The sequence below is a fragment of the Hemicordylus capensis genome, chromosome 5 (assembly GCF_027244095.1).
Source record: "Hemicordylus capensis ecotype Gifberg chromosome 5, rHemCap1.1.pri, whole genome shotgun sequence".
Taxonomy (NCBI): domain Eukaryota; kingdom Metazoa; phylum Chordata; class Lepidosauria; order Squamata; family Cordylidae; genus Hemicordylus; species Hemicordylus capensis.
The window spans coordinates 118,848,155-118,865,708 of NC_069661.1; the positions used below are offsets into that span (position 1 = coordinate 118,848,155).

General features: G+C 46.2%; 1 protein-coding gene across 1 annotated transcript in view; it reads left to right on the forward strand.

Annotated features, from left to right (window-relative positions):
* Positions 1-17,554, forward strand: part of FBXL5 (F-box and leucine rich repeat protein 5) — a 51,757-nt gene that overhangs the window by 1,111 nt on the left and 33,092 nt on the right. The window lies entirely within an intron of this gene.

Below are 17,554 nucleotides of genomic sequence, written 5' to 3' on the forward strand. Positions count from 1 at the left end.
GAGAGAGAAGTGACTGGCCCAGAATCACCAGGCTAGTATCATGGCTGAATGGGGATTTGAACTCAGGTCTCCCCAGTCCTAGTCCAGCACTCTAACCACTACACCACGCTGGCTTATGTCTTTATTGCTCTGTCTCTCCCCTTTCTCTGGATTTTTATGAGCTCACACTTTTCTGGTTTTTGCTACATGTATTTGTCATTAGTTCTTAGGGCAGTTGAGAATGAAATGGTGTCCTCTAGTTAAAAGCAATACAAATTTTCTAATAACTTTCAAAAGCAATCAGGTGAGGGTTGCAAGGATCATGTACCTTGTATGGAGTTGCATTACTGTCTCACAGTAATAGGAGGAACTTGTTGATCTAAGTTTATTTTTGTTGTTGATTATAAAAGTTCATATTACCCCCACCTCACAACTTGAAACACCTTCAGTTTACAAAAGCTTTCCACTTGGTTGCATGGAAGTGAATCTTATTTAACAGAGGCAATTGGTCAAGTGACAGTTTTTAAACCCATACTAACTCATAAATAGTTATGTGGTTTTAGCTTTCTCTAGTTCAGCTTTCTCTAACATGAAAGTACTTTAATCAGTTTTTGAGATACACTTTATGTCTTCTGTTTCATAAGAGAAGTGTGTTGTTTTCTATTTATATTCCAAAAAACTTGGGGTGGTGTTCAGTATTCTACTTAAATTTTTTATGTAACCCTCCCTCTCTTACTTTAGTTATCCCTTCCAGTCTCTCTAGATCATTTTAAATCCAGAAAACTCCTCCTGCTTGCCCTGTTCCGTTCTTCCACTTTTCTAGTTTATCACAATGTCTTAAGTGTCATAATATGGTGATGTAAATGTGCTTAGTACTTTCCAGAGTAATGTTATAGAAAAGACATGTCCCTACCTGAAGGACTCTACTGTCTAATTTTCAGCAGTGGAGGAAAAACAGAGGTAAAGATGGCAAGGGATGAATAGTTTTCCTTCTAATTTGGCTTCAGTACAGCAGAGATGTGAGTGAAAGAACACTAGGCAGATCCACACTGTGGATGTGGAACATCATTGATTTATTATATCCCCACCCCCATACTACAAACCAAGAATAACCTGCAACTACAGTTCAGGGTTTACTCTCTTTGCAGTACTGTATTTTTCAAGTGATGCAGTAGATTTTGAATTTTTCAGTGCATTCATACTACTTCAAGTTGTCTGTAAAGAATAAAAACTGGCAAGTGTTTCATCTCTATAGCAGAAGTGTTACTTTTTGTGTGAGAATAGTTGAAGGTGTCAGAAAGGGGGTGATTTGCTTTGGGCTTGCTTTTTCATTGCTCTTGCAGGCCAGGGCCCTCTTTGCATTTGACAATTCTTTTGCACAAAGAGAATCATGAAATTCACATGTAGTTGGCCACATTTGACACATGCGTGTGGTCACACAGGTGCTGGAAAAAGCATCTCACAGTTGAGTAGGGATGTGCACGAACGTGTTCGGGGGTCCTTTTATGGGCCTACAAACAAGTTCAAACCCTGTCCAGCTTGAAGGTTCATCGGTGGGGGGTGTCTGCCTTTAAGGGCGGGAGAAGATGCACTCCCCCTCCTGTGTGTTTCCCCCGCCGGTGCATTATTTCCAAAAAGCCTGTTGGGGTGGCAGTGTACCTCCCTGCTGCCCCATTGCTGTGTTTACCGGATATACCCGGAAGTACTAGACGTGCCTGCGCATGTCAGGCACGCACGCCCAACGCGTGCAGGCACATCTAGTACTTCCGGGTATATCCGGTAAATGCAGCAACGGGCGGCAAGGAGGTACACTGCCACCCCGATGGGCTTTTTGGAAATTGTGCACCGGTGGGGGAAATATGGTGGGGCGGGGGGTAAATTCCTTCTCCTCCACCCTTAAAGGCATCCCCCCACCATCGAACTGGCCCCCACTAGTTCTGTGCACATCTCTACAGCTAGCTGGCCATTCCTTCTGTCTGTAGGGCAGAGGCAGCTGGGACTGTTCCATGGTGCTATTTGCTGAACTGCAAGGATGCTGTGGGGTGATATCTCTTGGCATTAAAGAGGATCAGAAAAAGGCAGGAGTACTGGTTCTCCTGAAAAGAGTGCTGAGATAGTGGGAAGAAACAGGTAGTATCACTCACCTGTTGTCACATAGAGGAGCAATTGCTGCTCTTGCCAGGCACCAGGAAATTCACGCTCACTATAGTGGAGGTGCGGTATTTGCATAGGTGTAACACAGCGGAAAATGACTTGCCTAGCAAGCACGAGGTTGCCGGTTTGAATCCCTGCTGGTATGTTTCCCAGACTATGGGAAGCACCTATATCGGGCAGCTGCTATATAGGAAGATGCTGAAAGGCATCATTTCATACTGCATGGGAGATGGCAATGGCGAACCCCTCCTGTATTCTACCAAAGAAAAACTACAGGGCTCTCTGCTCGCCAGGAGTTGGCACTGACTTGAGGCTACACTTTACCTTTAACTGATGTATGAAGTACTGAAATATAATGAGTTGTTCACAGTTCTGTCTCTACTTTGTTAATTTCTCAAGTGTGTAAACAGTAGTATGAAACACTGCTATACCACATCTGATTATGAGGGTTTTTGTAGGAATATTAACTTTTTTCAAGTGCAGTGGGATAGAATTCTGATGCAAGGAACTGACAGCTGATTCTGAAGGTGTATGGGAACTAAATATTTAAGTGTAACTTTTGGCATGGAAAGTGAGATCCCTGGTCTCTCTTAACACTTTTAAGTTTGATGTTGCAATTGTGATGAAAAAAAGCTTTGCATCAATAGAAGTAAAATGATTTTCTAAGCATATTTGGCAGAAAGTCGATATTGTTGGAAATATTACTGGCCTAATAGCATGAATTCTTGATCTGGCCTTCTCTGCCCCTTGCCCCCATTTGAAATTTTTCACATGCCCTAAAATAGCTCTCTCTTTTGCTTTAAACTTGGCAGTGACAGATTCTTTCTTTCTTTCTGCATTTTGATCTTGCCCTTCTTGCAAATCATTGTTTTAATAGTAGGAATAATATTGGGTTTTCTCTCCTTCCTTTTCAAGCTGTCCAGCAATGCATTCTTTCCCAATATCCCTTCTCTCTGCATGCTCACAGCTTTCATCCTTCCTTATTTTCTATTGACTGCATCTTCTTATCTTATTGTGCTGTAATATCTTAGCACCCAGAAGCTATTTGTCTCCTCTCCTCTCTCTCTAAACGCCAGAAAGCTGTTTTCCAAGCATCCTTTCTTAGCAGTAATAGGCTTAGAGTTGCCTGCACTAAAAGTTGATTATGAGTCAAGTTGATTATACCAGTAAGTAGGGCTGTGTTGTCTACAGTGAAAAATCAAGGCATAGGATCATAGAACAAATCAGTCCAGAATTTTCACTCGAGGCACAAATGACCAGTCTCAAACTATCATACTTTGGACACATTATGTGAAGACCCAGCTCCCTTGAGAAATCCATAATGCTGGGAAAAGTTTAAGGAAAAAGAAGACAACAACCAGCAGCAAGGTGGATGGTCTCTATTACGACAGCAATGAATGCACCACTGAGAGACCTTAAAGGCCAAGTTGAAGACAGATCATCCTGGAGAGAATCTATGTGGTTGCTAAGAGTCGACACTGACTTGATGGCACTCAATCAATCAATCAATCAATATCATGGAGAAGGACAAGTATTCATGCTTCAGCCTAACATGATTCTTTTTTTTTAAAAAAGGTGGGGTGTGGGTGGATGGTGGTGGTTGCAACTAGAAAGAAAAGCATGCCCCAAGCTTGGTGATCATGATTGCTATGTGTTGTCCTGGCAGATTAGTCCATGTGCCATTTTGCCTTTCCTTTGCTGCACTTGTGGTTAGAAAGAAGGTTGTGTATCCTGGGGACCCTGTGTTCTGCCTGGGGAATTACTCTTACCCCTGGACTTCAGGGCCAAAGTCCAGGGCCTCCACACCCCTGGGGGGGGCGGCCCAAATTCTCTTTAGTCTGTCCAGGGTGGTGTGGTTTGTGCCCTCAAGAACCTACGTGTTAAAAAATGATGCTTAACTTGCAGAGGGTGGACCTCCAAAGGCCTTTAGATCCATGCTCCAAAATTGCCTAGGTGCACCTCTGTCTGCCTCTTTATACATTTTGTAGTATCTTGCACAAATTTACTGCAAAGATTTGTGTACTTTTGCTGCTGAGCATGGTAGAAATATGCAGATTTGCATTTTTGTAAGAACTCTAATTTTGTGTGTGTTGCTGTAGCAAACAAGCCATACCTTCAGCATTGGGATGGTTGAAGAAAGTCTGTCATAAGGTTGGCTTCTGCTCTTTTAAAAAAAATCTGATTAGTTGAGGGCACCATATGATGAATCTGTTGGGATCATACAAAAATAGAGCAAATCCTGCAAACAAAGTGTACAAACTGAAGCTGCAGGGTAGTTTAGCACTTTTTCTGTCCCAGCCTCTCTTTCATGTCACACTGCCAGTAGTAGTGGGCCTGTCAGTTTGACTGAAGCCTTCCTCTTTGTTGGTTCCTTCCATTCTTAGATGGATAATAGGGAGTGGAGAGGAGGAGCAATCCTCTGAACATGAGTCTATAATTAGTGTATTTGCAGTGCTTATACAGGTATTATGCAATAACATGGTACATAATCTCTGAAATAAACCCCAACTGTAGTCAGTTAACTTGTAATTTGCAAGAGGATCATCTTTTGGTATTCTGCCTCTTCCCCCCCCCCCAGCACTTTTGTTGCTGTTTTTGCGAGATTTTAAAGCTTAGGGAATTCCTAAAATGAGTGTTCCTGGATTTTATGAAGGGGGCCTAAGGTTGCAATGGTGAAAAATCAGAGCATTGTCTCAGTATAGCCTCCATGGTTCACGTCAGGAACAATGCAACTGAGACAAGTGGTTGCAGTGCAGACTCTTTGCTGCTGTCATTATTGTACTTAATGTTGTTCCTTTAGAGACTGTGTTCTGCAAATTATTCTGTCTCGACATCTTGAGGGGTGTGTGTGTGTGTGTGTGTGTTTGCAGCTTCTTTGACCTGAATTGTATCCAGTATAAGCATGAGCAAACCACTTTTTCTATTGTGATGTCTCCTAGATCTTCATATGTCATTCTTCACTTCAAAAATGGCATTTTCTGAGTCAGGATCAGGAGGATATTCTGAAATGATCCCTTCATTGATGTCCTCCTGTTCCTGACTAGAAATTAGACATGCATGGAAGAGAATGAAAATTTCAATTACACTAGCTAAACTCGTGCAGAGCATCTGTGTGCTAGTACTTGATTGCTCCCCTCCTGCCACAGCCCCCTCACCTCAGAGATCTCTCCATCTTCACCTGAGCCACACTCCTGCTCCTCTTCCTCCATCCAGTTGCTTCCATCTCCCTCACCCCTCTTGGTCACTCCTCTATCCATCTATCTATCTATGTACACCTTTACTTCATCCCCCTCACCCCTATTGGTTGCAGCTGCAGCGTTGCTGCAGCTGATTGACCAAGCTGCAGCCCCGTATCCCCAGAGACCTCCTCACCCGAGCCCTGCTCCTGCTCCTCCACACAGGAACAGCAGTGGTTGACATTCCCCTTCTTCGCTGCCACCACTGCCATGGCCGCTTGTTCCTTTCAGGCCGCTGACAGGCCTGGGCCCGTCCTTTACCTGCCTGCCTCCCTCTGCCAATGGCCTTGGTAGCCCCAAACAGCAGCAGTGGTTGACTGGGCCCTTCCTTGCTGCCAATAGGCACCACCATGGCCGCTCATTCCCCTTAGGCCACTGACAGGCTCGGGCCTGTCCTTTGCCCTTTTTTCTTTCTCTCTTCCTCTCTCCTCCACTCACTCTTCCCCCCCTCCCCCACTTCCTGAATTTACAAATCTCTGGCCATGTAGGCCAGAGGTGGTGGGCCCAGCCTGGCCATGGGGGCAAGGCCTAGGAGGGGTGAAAGAAAGTGGGGCGGGGGGTAGAAATGGCAGTGGGGAGGAGAGGTGGCTGGGCCCACAGATGCACAGACGCACAGATGCTCTGTTCGGGGTTGGCTAGTATATATATATTCTTCTCCTGTACAATCAAGAACATTTTCCAACCAGTAACAGTTGCATTCCAACCAACCTTATCCATCACAGGCTCCTTATTCCTATCTGCATATGGAATCTCCACTGCCCAATCACCATGGTGCCACAGGCTCCTCCTCCCTATCTGCATATGGATTCCCCACTGCCCAATCACTGTGGTGCTTCTGCTTGTGAACTCTTGTGAGAGCTGTCAATTATATTTAGGAGATATAGAAGATAGTAATTGACTAAGCATGCCTAGTCTTGTAAATATCCACTCAACTGCTTGTGTATGAAGTATGAGTATGAAGTCACCTTTGAGCAATCGGGCAGGGAAGCTTTTGTAAATTAGAAGGGTTGCTCCTCTTCCTCCCCTGAATTTCGTCATGTCACAAATAACAAATGTGATATGTGAGCATACAGGCAAGTAAACTCTTTTTTTGTGGGTGACTAGTAACTTTTGTGGACTTATTTGCAGGACTGGGCATGCCTCTGTGCTAAGTGCAGTAAAAGCATAGCTCTGAAGTTCAGATGATGGCTTTGGGCTTGGATTCATTTGTAGTGCAATTAGTTAGCATTGCAGTCCCTTTTTAAGAACTTAACTTCCATATATAATAGTTTCCTAACCTACTTGGTTAAACATAAATGAATAAAAATTATAGGACTTGGAGTGTGTCTAAAGCTTTTGGGTTAGCTTCATTTTTGCTAGATGTAACATCCAATGTTGATTAACTTACATGATGGAGAAACTGTGATGTCATAGTAAACTGTAGTTTGCAAAGTAAAGAGACAAAACAGTCCATGGTACCAATCTATTAATTTCTCAGTGCTTTGTGACTTGGAATTTTGTAACCATAAAGTTCTGTAAAAGAAGCTGAATTTGAGATCTTCATGAGCTCTAAGGAAAGTTGCATGTATTAGTTTATTTGAATAAGTTGTCCTAGGTTTAGACACTTTATGAGTAAAAAATATTGTCAATTGGTCAGTGTATAAAACCTTAGTTGAGTATAATTGTACCAAACAACAACAAATATTTATATATCATTTTTCAACAAAAGGTTCCAAAGTGGTTTACATAGAGAAATAATAAATAAAAAATAAGATGGATCCCTGTCCCCAAAGGGCTCACAATCTAAAAGAAACATAAGATAGACACCAGCAACAGTCACTGGAGGGTACTGTGCTGGGGGTGGATAGGGCCAGTTACTCTCCCTCTGCTAAATAAAGAGAATCACCATGTTAAAAAGATGCCTCTTTGCCCAGTTAGCAGGGGTCTTATGCTGATCATCTTATGCTGATCCAAAGACGGTCTTAGGCTGATCATATAAACTCAGATTAGCTGTTATGAAGCAGTGACATTCTAATCAATTGTTATTTATAGCTGACAATGTTTTCTATAGGAAAATATTTAAAAGATTTATTATGGAATCTCAGAGGGCTCAGAATTGTACGTTCTGTTGAAAATGAATGGAACGGAGGAGGAATTTTTTTTAAAATGTTATGGCTATAGGGCAGGGAATGCCTGCTCCTAAATGAAAAGTGTGTGTGTGTGTGTGTGTGTGTGTGTGTGCGTGCGTAGACCCTGCAAGGAGCAGGGGACCCTCACTCCTGCCTTGTTGTCAGTACCATGATGCAATCAAAGTAGGTCGCTGTCTATACAAGGTTTCATGGAATATTTCTGAGGTCAAATAGGTGGGCAGTTGATTGGTGTCCATACTTTGCTACTAGGCATATGAGGAGGCTAAGTGCTAATGCAGGGTACAGAAACTGTGTGTTCAGATCTCTGAAAACTTGACTCAGTCCTGCCTCCCTCTCCCCGACACACTTTCAAAGCTATTTTTACAGCCATAACTGAAAGCTCTGATTCTGTGATAAGAACAAGAACAATCTTGCTGGATCACGCCCAAGACGTATCTAGTCCTGTGGCCTGTTTCACACTGTGGCCCACCAGATGCCTCTGAAGTGCGCATAGGCAAAAGTTGAGGGCATGCCCTTTCTCTTGCTGTTGCTTCCCTGCAACTGGTATTTAGAGGCTTCTTGCCTCTGAGGCTGGAGGTGGCCTAAAGCCACCAGACTAGTAACCATTGATAGACCTGTCCACCATCAATTTGTCTAAGTCTCTTTTAAAGCCATCCCTAGTGGCCATCACCACATCCCATGGCAGAGAATTCCATAAATTAATTATGCTCTGTGTGAAAAAGTGCTTCCTTTTGTTGGTCCTAAATTTCTTGGCCTTCAGTTTCATGGGATGGTTCCAGTGTTGTAAGAGAGGGAGAAAAAATTGCTCTCTATCTCTCTACTCCAGCCCTGCGGTCTACTCCATGCATATTTGTATACACCTCTATCATATCTCCCCATAGTCGCCTTTTTTACAAACTAAAAAGCCCCTGATGCTGTAACCTTGCCTCATAAGGAAGGTGCTCCAGGCCCCTGGGCATCTTGGATGGGAGATGGCCTCTCAACTCCAGGCAGTTTTGGATTATATAGATTATCTAGAGCCATTTCAAACTGGCTTTCGAGTAAGCCATGATGGACGAGCTGGAGTGCTTGGTTGCTAATGAAAACATAGATATAATGGACCCCCCTTCTTGCTTCTGTACTGGTCAAAGACTGTAATAAAGTTTATCAATTTATCTAGATATAATGGAAACCTGGTGGAACAGTGAGATATCCATATTTCTGGATATGGATGTCCCTAATGGCGCAGCAGGGAAATGACTTGACTAGTAAGCTAGAGGTTGCCAGTTTGGAAGATGCTGAAAGTCATAACTTCATACTGCGTAGGAGGAGACAATGGCAAACCACTCCTGTATTCTACCAAAGAAAACCACATGGCTCTTTGGTCACCAGGAGTTGACACCGACTCAACAGCACAACCTTTCCTTTAAGAAAAGGATACATCCTGCCCTCCCTTATGGAAGCATTTACAATATTTACCAGACTCTCTCTGATAATATGATTACCAGATGAAATAAGCCAAGTTGGGCAAGGATCAAGAGAATAGGTTACAGAACGTACAGTCCAAAGCAGTTTGTCCACATCCTCACGAGTCACAAACTGTGTTCCTTCTAACAGGGATTCTCAGATGTAGTTGACTGCAACTTCCATGATCCCTAGCCAAAGGCCATTGCAGCTGGAGATACTGGGAGTTGTAGTGAACAACATCTGGGAAACCCTGTTAAGGGGAACAGTGGTCACAAACTGAAAGTGATCCAGTCTAATCCTATAAGAGGAGTGGCTGGAAACCTCAGTAGACTATGCAGCAACTGTAGAATCCAGTTGGCCCTGAATACAGGAGAGTTTATTGGGGGGGGGGGGCGGGAATCAATGAAGATGTCACAGTGAGTGACTAATGGTTTCAAGGTCAAAATCAAGGGGGAGGGGTATATACCAGCCCCCTCATGACCCTAGACAACTCCACTGAATGTGAAATTATGGAAGCAATGTGCGGGGTGGGGGAAGAACTGCTTGTTTGCCATCCACACTGCCAGAGCATAGATCTTCAAAAGTGCTCTGTATTGTGATCTGTTGGATTCACACCAAGTCTTCCTCCACTTGTGCTCTATGTCTTGCCGCTTCAACTCCTGTAGTTCTTCCAAGTACCATGGGGCTGATTTTGAAGCAGGTTGGAGAGGTCACTTAGGAGTGATTGTGTCTATCTACTGTTTACTTGAAAGCTAGGTCTTAGCTGCAGTTGTCACCTAACTAAAGGTTTTAAGCGCTGTCCTCCAAGAAAATTACAAAAGTGGGGTAGTACTCACCTTCTCATGTTGGGTGTCTCCTTTATGATAAAGGGGGACTGCTTGTGTGCCTCCCCACACACTGCACTGCTAAACCCGACACAAAACCCCTTTGATATCCTATTCACAAAGCTCTGGAGTAGCAAAACTCCCCTGGTCTGGTCTGAGGATATAGTGGTGAATGTACGTTCAAATTGCAAATTATTGGCTTGCTCAGAATTGCAAAATACAGAAGTATGATTTGCTTTGTACTTAAATTGTACTTAAGCTGGTCTTGTGGTAGCAAACATGATTTGTCCCCTTAGCTAAGCAGGGTCCACCCTGGTTGCATTTGAATGGGAAACTTGATGAGTGAGCACTGTAACATATTCCCCTCAGGGGATGGAACTGCTCTGGGAAAAGCTGAAGGTTCCAAGTTCCTTCCCTGGCTTCTTCAAAATAGGGATGAGAGAGATTCCTGCCTGCAACCTTGGAGAAGCCACTACTAGTCTGTGAAGACAAGACTGAGCTAGATAGACCAATGGTCTGACTCAGTATATGGCAGCTTCCTATGTTCCTAAATAAGTGGAATAAATGGCATGGCAGCACAATTTCTAGAAAGCAAAATCTTTGTCCATAGTATCCTTTCCAATATTGTGACTGACTGCACTAGAATAGATAAGTGAACTGCATGTGACACATGTCTCCATTTTCCTAAACTTTTGTTCAATCAAGGATTGTTTGCGTTTTGTACCAGAATTGGCACTTGCCTAGGTATTTTTGACTAAACGTTGTATGAATGTTGCTTCTGGTGGAAGAACTTCCTAGTTCTAAAGGGAGGACTGCTTTTCAGATTGCAGCCACACGCCACACCTTGTGTGGGAAAGTTGTGCAGTTGCTTACCTTTTGGAATACAGTGGCAAAGCTCTAATTGAGTTTTAATTAAGCTGTGTTGCAATCTTTAGCTGCAAACTAGCAAAGCTATGTATTTGTGCAGGGCAGACCTGTATTGCAGAAGAGACTTCTGAGAAGTAGAGACTTCTCAGTTTTTACTACAAGCACTTGTGCTGCTCAAAAAGCAGGTTACTTTTTAGTTTAAATTGTGGCTTGTTGCTTCCAACAGGGCAAGTGGCTGCTTAAGAAACCTTCCAGTATGTCTGAACTTCTTACCTGTGCATGTTTATAAGTGCCTAAGATAACTGTATTTATTTAGACTTTGGGAGTAAGGATCAGATACCATGTGTACTTTTTTTAGATTGGGGTAAGCAACTTTGGCTCTCCAGCTGTTGAAGTACAACTCCCATCATCCCCCGCCTCAACTTATTGGGAGTTGGAGTTCAACAACAGCTGGAGAAACTTGTACCAGGGATCCACAACTTTTTGTAACCAACTAACTTTTGTTCTTAATGTAACCCTGCACTTCCCTCTAATAGAGGAGTGGGTTTTGCCAGTGACATCTCACTGAGCTTCAGTGGCATGCTGAGGGCCAGCACCACTACAGGAGAAAGCCTCTCCCCCACCCCTCAGCTGACAGGAAGAGCTCATACTGGTCATGCTGAGCCTTAAATATGTTTTGATGATTGGCACAAGTATCACATGTGTTGACTAAAGTCTCTCTCTTGTTCTGATGAAACCAGTATTTTAAAACTGGCCATTGTTGGTCAGTATTTGGCCATCAGATGCCCAACTCTAACTCCACATTTGGCTATCCTGTTGGATGAATAATAGTATGCACAGTTAAGATGCAGTAGATAGATCCACTATTGTATTGCATTCACTTGATGCAAACTTTTTTTTAATGCAAGTCTTTAGTGGAGCACTAACATAAGAGTCTCTAATGACATGGAACTTAATTGTGAGGACAAACCTCTGAAAGGCCCAAGAAGCTAAGTCTTTGAATTTTTCTTGCCAACCTATTGGTTGTGATAGGGTGATTCTTCAGATAAACAACAAGTGTAGCAAATAACGTCAGTACATTGATGTAGGCATCTAAGCATTTTATAGTCTGTCAGATTATAGTGCTGCAGCTTTTAAGAAATGTATTTATCATATTTCTGTACTTCCTGATATAGACACTTATATAGATAATGATTTTTATTCCCATAAGCATTATTTTGTTTCTTGCTTAAAAGTCTCTTTAAGGTATTTATCCTATAGGAATGCATGAAAAGGTGCTTATTTTGAAGATTAATTGTGACTTGATTCTAGTATAGTCAGAACTGGAATTCTCATGTAAGTAAATGGCATGCAATGCTGACCTTGATGGGTCATTTAGGCCAGGAGGTTCTCAAAACCGTGGGTTGGGATTCCTGAAGTGGGGTAGCAAGCAACTCTAAAGGGGGTTGGGAGGCATGGGGCTTACCCAATATCTCCAAGGCATGGGGGCGGTCAGGAGTGATGAGCTTGTTGGTCAAATAAGTGCTGCTGCTATGCCTGTCCTCTGCTTACTGAGTGGCAGAGGAGCCGAGTGGTTGCTGGCTCCTTTTGCCCCTGATCGTTCCTGTTTCTCAAAGAGATTGGATAAGGCCCCTGCCTGCCTCCTTACCACTCCCTCCTGACTCTCAAACCAAGTTGCTTGCAGTCTCCCAGGGGGTCCCAACCAGCAGTTTGAAAACCTCTTATTTTAGTGAGCCACTGTATCAAAAGGTTTAGAACCCCAATTTAGGCAGTAACTCTACACATTCTGCATACACTGATGTTGTTGGCTATCATGTCAACATGAAAACACCCTTGTCTACATGAGGGTGTTGCCAACAAAGTTGGACTAGTCAAGCAGAAGCACTGAGTTTTCTGCTTGTCCAGTCTCACCCCTTTTGCTTCTGAAGCTTAAGAGAAACTTCTGCCTGAAGATTTGCTGCTGTCTTAATGAGTTGCATGGTTCTGGAAACTGAAATTCTTCACAATTTTAAAAAAAACATTTTAATATTTGGTTTGCTATGACTCTATGCAGATCTGTTTATAACTATAAAATAAGCTACTACAAATGTTAAATCTGGGATTGTTTTTCAGAATGACTTAACATAGATACAACTCTGCCTCCTTTATGTCACTGGATATCTTATTATTAAAACTTCAGTAGAAGCCAGCATTTTATAGCTGCAAGAATGTCAATTGACAGTATATTAAAATATCTTTTAAAGAAGCATTACCTGAATTAATGTTGTACTGGCAGTGTTTCTCTCTCTCTCAAAATTGGAAATATTTCAGTTCCTGTTAACTGGGCAAAGACATGCCGTTTAAAGTGAAACTTCTATTTAGCAACTGTTCATTCCTTCACCATGTTCATTCCAGCATAAGGTTCTTCCCAGTGGCTGTTTGCTGGTGTCTCCCTTTTGTTTCTTTTTAGGTTTGAGAGCCGGCATAGTGTAGCAGTTAGAATGTTGTACCAGACTGGGGATACCTGAGTTCAAATCCCCATTCAGCCATGAAGCAAATTGGGTGACTCTGGGCTGGTTACTTCTCTTTCAGCCCAACCTACCTCACAGAGTTGTGGTGGTGGTAAACATATCCACACACCATTCTAGGTGCCTTGGTGGAAGAGCAGGATATAAATGTAAGAAGTAAGGTCCTTTGGGACGAGAAGTTCATCCTATGTGAATGACTTTGAGAACTTTTTAGTGAAAAGTGGTATATAAATATTCTCCCTCAGAAGAGGGTTGTGACCGTTTGCTGATGGGTTGTCACCGATCTCCTGCTCCAAGACAGGGCCAATCAGAAACTTCTCCTCCCCCCAGGAGGGAGGGACAATCCTCTCTATCACCAGTTCTTCACCCTGTCTCGCTCCGGCAGGGTCCTCATCGCTGCGCTCCGTAGCTCTGCCTTAAGGCCTCTTATTTGGGAACCTCCCCACCCCTGAACCATACCAGCTGAGGGACATCCAGAGAAGGAAGAGGGGCAGGGAAAGTGAGGAGAGGCCTCAACGATTCTCCAAGTCCTGCCGCGGCTCGTAGTTCGCCAAGCATATGGTGGCGGAGCCACCTTGAGGCTAGAGGGAGGTCTTGCCCTCCCTCTCGGATGACTTGGTGGCACGTTCCGAGTGCCATGCCAAGTGAGTAGCACTGACCTCTCCTGCATCCGTAACTCAGCCGAAAAAAATCTGCAAAACAAGCCAGACAGGACAAACCGAAAGGCAAGGACAAGGAAACCGGTTCCCGAGCCACTTTCAAGCCTTCCTCTTGAGGCGGCATGGAGGCTGAGGGTGAATTCGCGGCGGTGGTGCCCCCCTCGCGGGACGCACCCCGGCAAGCACTTTTGCATGCTCCCCCCCCCCCCCGGCCCGCTGACTCTGATGATGCATCAGGATGCTGCTAGGCCAACGATGAGGAGATTCCCCATGCTTTTGCAACGCTACTCCTCCGCATGGTCGCAGAGGAGTTTAGTAAGCTGTCTTGGCCACCTGTTCCCCTGGCCACGCCATTGCCTCTCCCAGCCCTGGTTTTCCCCGCCACGACGATTCTGGCTGCCATCTTGGGTATAGCCCCGGCTGCCATCTTGGGAACGGGCTCTAGCACATCCCACACCAGTCCAGGGGCCATCCTGGGCGCCCCTCGTGCCGCCACTCAGGTGGAAGACAGGGAACCCCTGGTACTGTCTCCTTGCCATTTCCCTGATACCCCAGTGGGGCATGAGGACCTTGCCTATTCACCCAGCCCCGGGGGATGAGTCTGACCGTTCCGATTCAGACTACGAGGAAGGGGAGCTTTCTGAGGTGAGGCGGAGGCTTCCACCTATTAGCAGCCCAGTACCACCTATTTACGCAGGCAAAATTTCCCGTACTACTCCACAAGATGCACAAAGCCCTGAGGCTGGAGGAGGAGATGCAGTACAAACAAGTCCGAGGGAAACCCAGCAGTGATTCCCTCCCTGAAGTCGCCCGAGGTGACCATGCCCTGCCCCCAGTTCTTCCTAGACATCTTCTAAAAAGAGTGGGACAATCCCATCGAGCGCAAAGATCCACCCTCTGCTATTAGGTGACAGTATACCTCGACCAAGGCCCTCATGGGGAAGCTGGAGGTGCCTCCGGTAGACGCGGAAGTGGCCGCCTTAGCGACAGGGACTGTGCTCCCTAAGGAAGGGGACAAAGTCCTAAAGAACCCAGTCAACAAGAAATGTGACACTGCCCTGTGCAGGTCACATGAGGCATCTGCCCTGTCCCTCAGGGCCTCTACAGCCACTTCTATGTTTGCAAGGGCGCCGGTGCTATGGGTCAGGGAGCTCACCCCCCTAGTCCACCCAGAGTTTACTGCCCTCAGGCAAGGCCTCAACAAGTTGGGGAGGGCAGCCACATTCATAGCCGATTCTTCTCTGGATGCAGCACAGCTCTCAGCCAGGGCTCTGGCATCAGACGTCACAGTCAGGCGCCACTTGTGATTCAAGAACTGGAAGTTGGATCAGAAGTCTCGGTCAAATCTGGCCAGTTCTCCCTTTAAAGGGGGTAAGCTGACGGGGGAGATGTTGGACTCCATCCTAGTTGAGACCAGAGATAAGAGGAAGGCCATGCCCTCTGTAGCTCAATGCCCCAAATGCAGAAGTTTTTCTTCCTCATCCTCTTCTTCCTCTTCCTCCTCCTCTTCCTCCTTCAGAGGTTTCAGGTCATCCTTTCATCCCCGCCAGGCCAGGCAGGATAGATTCTCCTGGTCCAGACCTCAGTCCTCCTTTTGAGACAACTCAGCATGTCGCTTCCAGCAGCCTGCACAGCAGGCCAAGCCTGCCTTCAGGTGCAACTCCACACAGTGACTACCTTCCGAGGCAACAGCCCCTCCAGGTGGGGGGCAAGTTACAGGCGTTGGCTCAGGTCTGGGAGCAGACGTGCTTGGACGCCTGGATCCTCCAGACAGTAGCTCAGGGGTAATCCCTGGAGTTTGTCAGCCAGCCCCTGGACTGCTTCCTACCCTCCCCCCAGTCCCTCAAGGGGCCCAAGCATCAGCTGATGCTGGAAGCCATTCACCACTTGTACAGCATTGAGCTATAGAGCCAGTCCTGCCAGGGGAGCAGGGCAAGGGGGTTTATTCAGTCCTCTTCCTGGTCCCCAAGAAGAATGGCGAATGGAAGGCCATCCTAGATCTGAAGTACGTCAACAGGTTCCTGAGGAAAAAGCATTTCCGAATTGAGACCCTTTGATCTATACTGATGGCCCTCCAGCAGGGGGACTTCTTATCCTTGTTGGACCTCAAGGAGGCATACCTCCACGTGCCCATTCACCCCCAGGACAGGCACTTCTTGCGCTTCGCCTATGGCCAGCTCCACTTCGAGTACCAGGCCCTTCCCTTCGGGCTCTTGACTGCGCCCCGAGTGTTGATCAAAATCATGGTGGCACTGGTGGTGCACTTGAGGACCAGGGACGTCCATCTTTATCCGTATCTGGACGATCTGCTCGTCCGGTCCTTGTCACTTAACAGGGGCCAGGTGGATGTCCACTCCACCCTGGAGGTACTGGAGGCTCACGGCTTCACTGTGAACTTCCAGAAGAGCTCCCTAACTCCTCAAACCCAAGATCCTCCATCTGGGGGCACTCATAGACACGAACCAGGGAAAAGTGCACCTTTCCCCCGACCGCAGGACCAAGCTGGCCTCCTCATGCTACGCCCTAATCTCACGCCCGAGGTCAGATGTGCTTTCCCTGAGTCAGCTCCAGGGCCTCATGATATCGACCATAGGACTAGTGCCTTGGAGCCGGTTTCACTCGTGCCCGCTCCAGTGGTTCCTACTAACCTACCAGGATCACATCCTCAAAAGGTCCCGGCTGAGGGTTCCCTTGCCTGCCCCAGTCTTGTGGTCCCTGAACTGGTGGATCTCCCCAGCAACCGGGAATGGTGTTCCGTTTCTCCAGATCGACCGGGTTCAGGTCACAACAGATGCCCACCTTCAGGGCTGGGGCAGTCACTGCCAACTCAGGGCCAGTGGTCTGAAAGTGAAAGAGCAAACTCCATAAATTGGCTGGAGCTCCGGGCGATCCAGAACTTGCTTAAGGAGTTCCTGCCATTGTTCCAGAACCAGCACGAGCTGGTTCAGACAGACAGCACAACAGCAAAAGGCCCATGTCAATCGGCAGGGAGGGACAAGGTCCCACTCCCTGATGTGAGAGTCCACCAGACTCCTAGAGTGAGTGGAGGCAAACCTGCTGTCCCTCAAGCCCAATCACATCAGCGGGGTCCAAAACACGGTGGTGGACTGGCTGAGTCAGGACCCTTGGGCTTTCAGACGGATCAACTGAGGGCTCGGAACTCCAATCATGGACCTCTTCGCCTCCCCGGGAAATGACAAGCTGCCCCTGTTCCTATCCAGATATCTGACCCTGGGGGCTGAAGGGTTGGACGTACTAACCTGCCCTTGGCTGGCCGGCCTGCTCTACGTGTTTCCCCCAGTGGCCATAATTCCACAAACCATCCGGAAGATCCATAGTCTTTAAGCGGAGGCCGTCCTGGTAGCACCACACTGGCCATGCTGGCTGTGGTTTTTGGACCTAGTGCGTTGTCCAGCGCAGTGCCCGTGTCCCTCGGGAGCCACCCCCATCTCCTCAGCCAGGGTCTGGTGTTCCATCCGCAGCCGGACTGGTTCAATCTTTTTGCCTGGAGATTGAGTGGAGCTCTCTAGAGGTATGCGGGTACTCCCAGGGTGTTCAGGAAACCATCCTGGCTTCATGCCGCCCTTCCACAGTCAGGGCATACCAATCCACCTGGAAGTCCTTCTCGAAGTGGTGTGCTTCATGAGGGGTGCCGCCACTTAACGTCTCACTATCTCATGTCCTGGGCTTCCTGCAAGTGGGGCTGGACAAGGGCCTTTGACTGAATACTCTCCGCCAACAGGTCTTCACAAT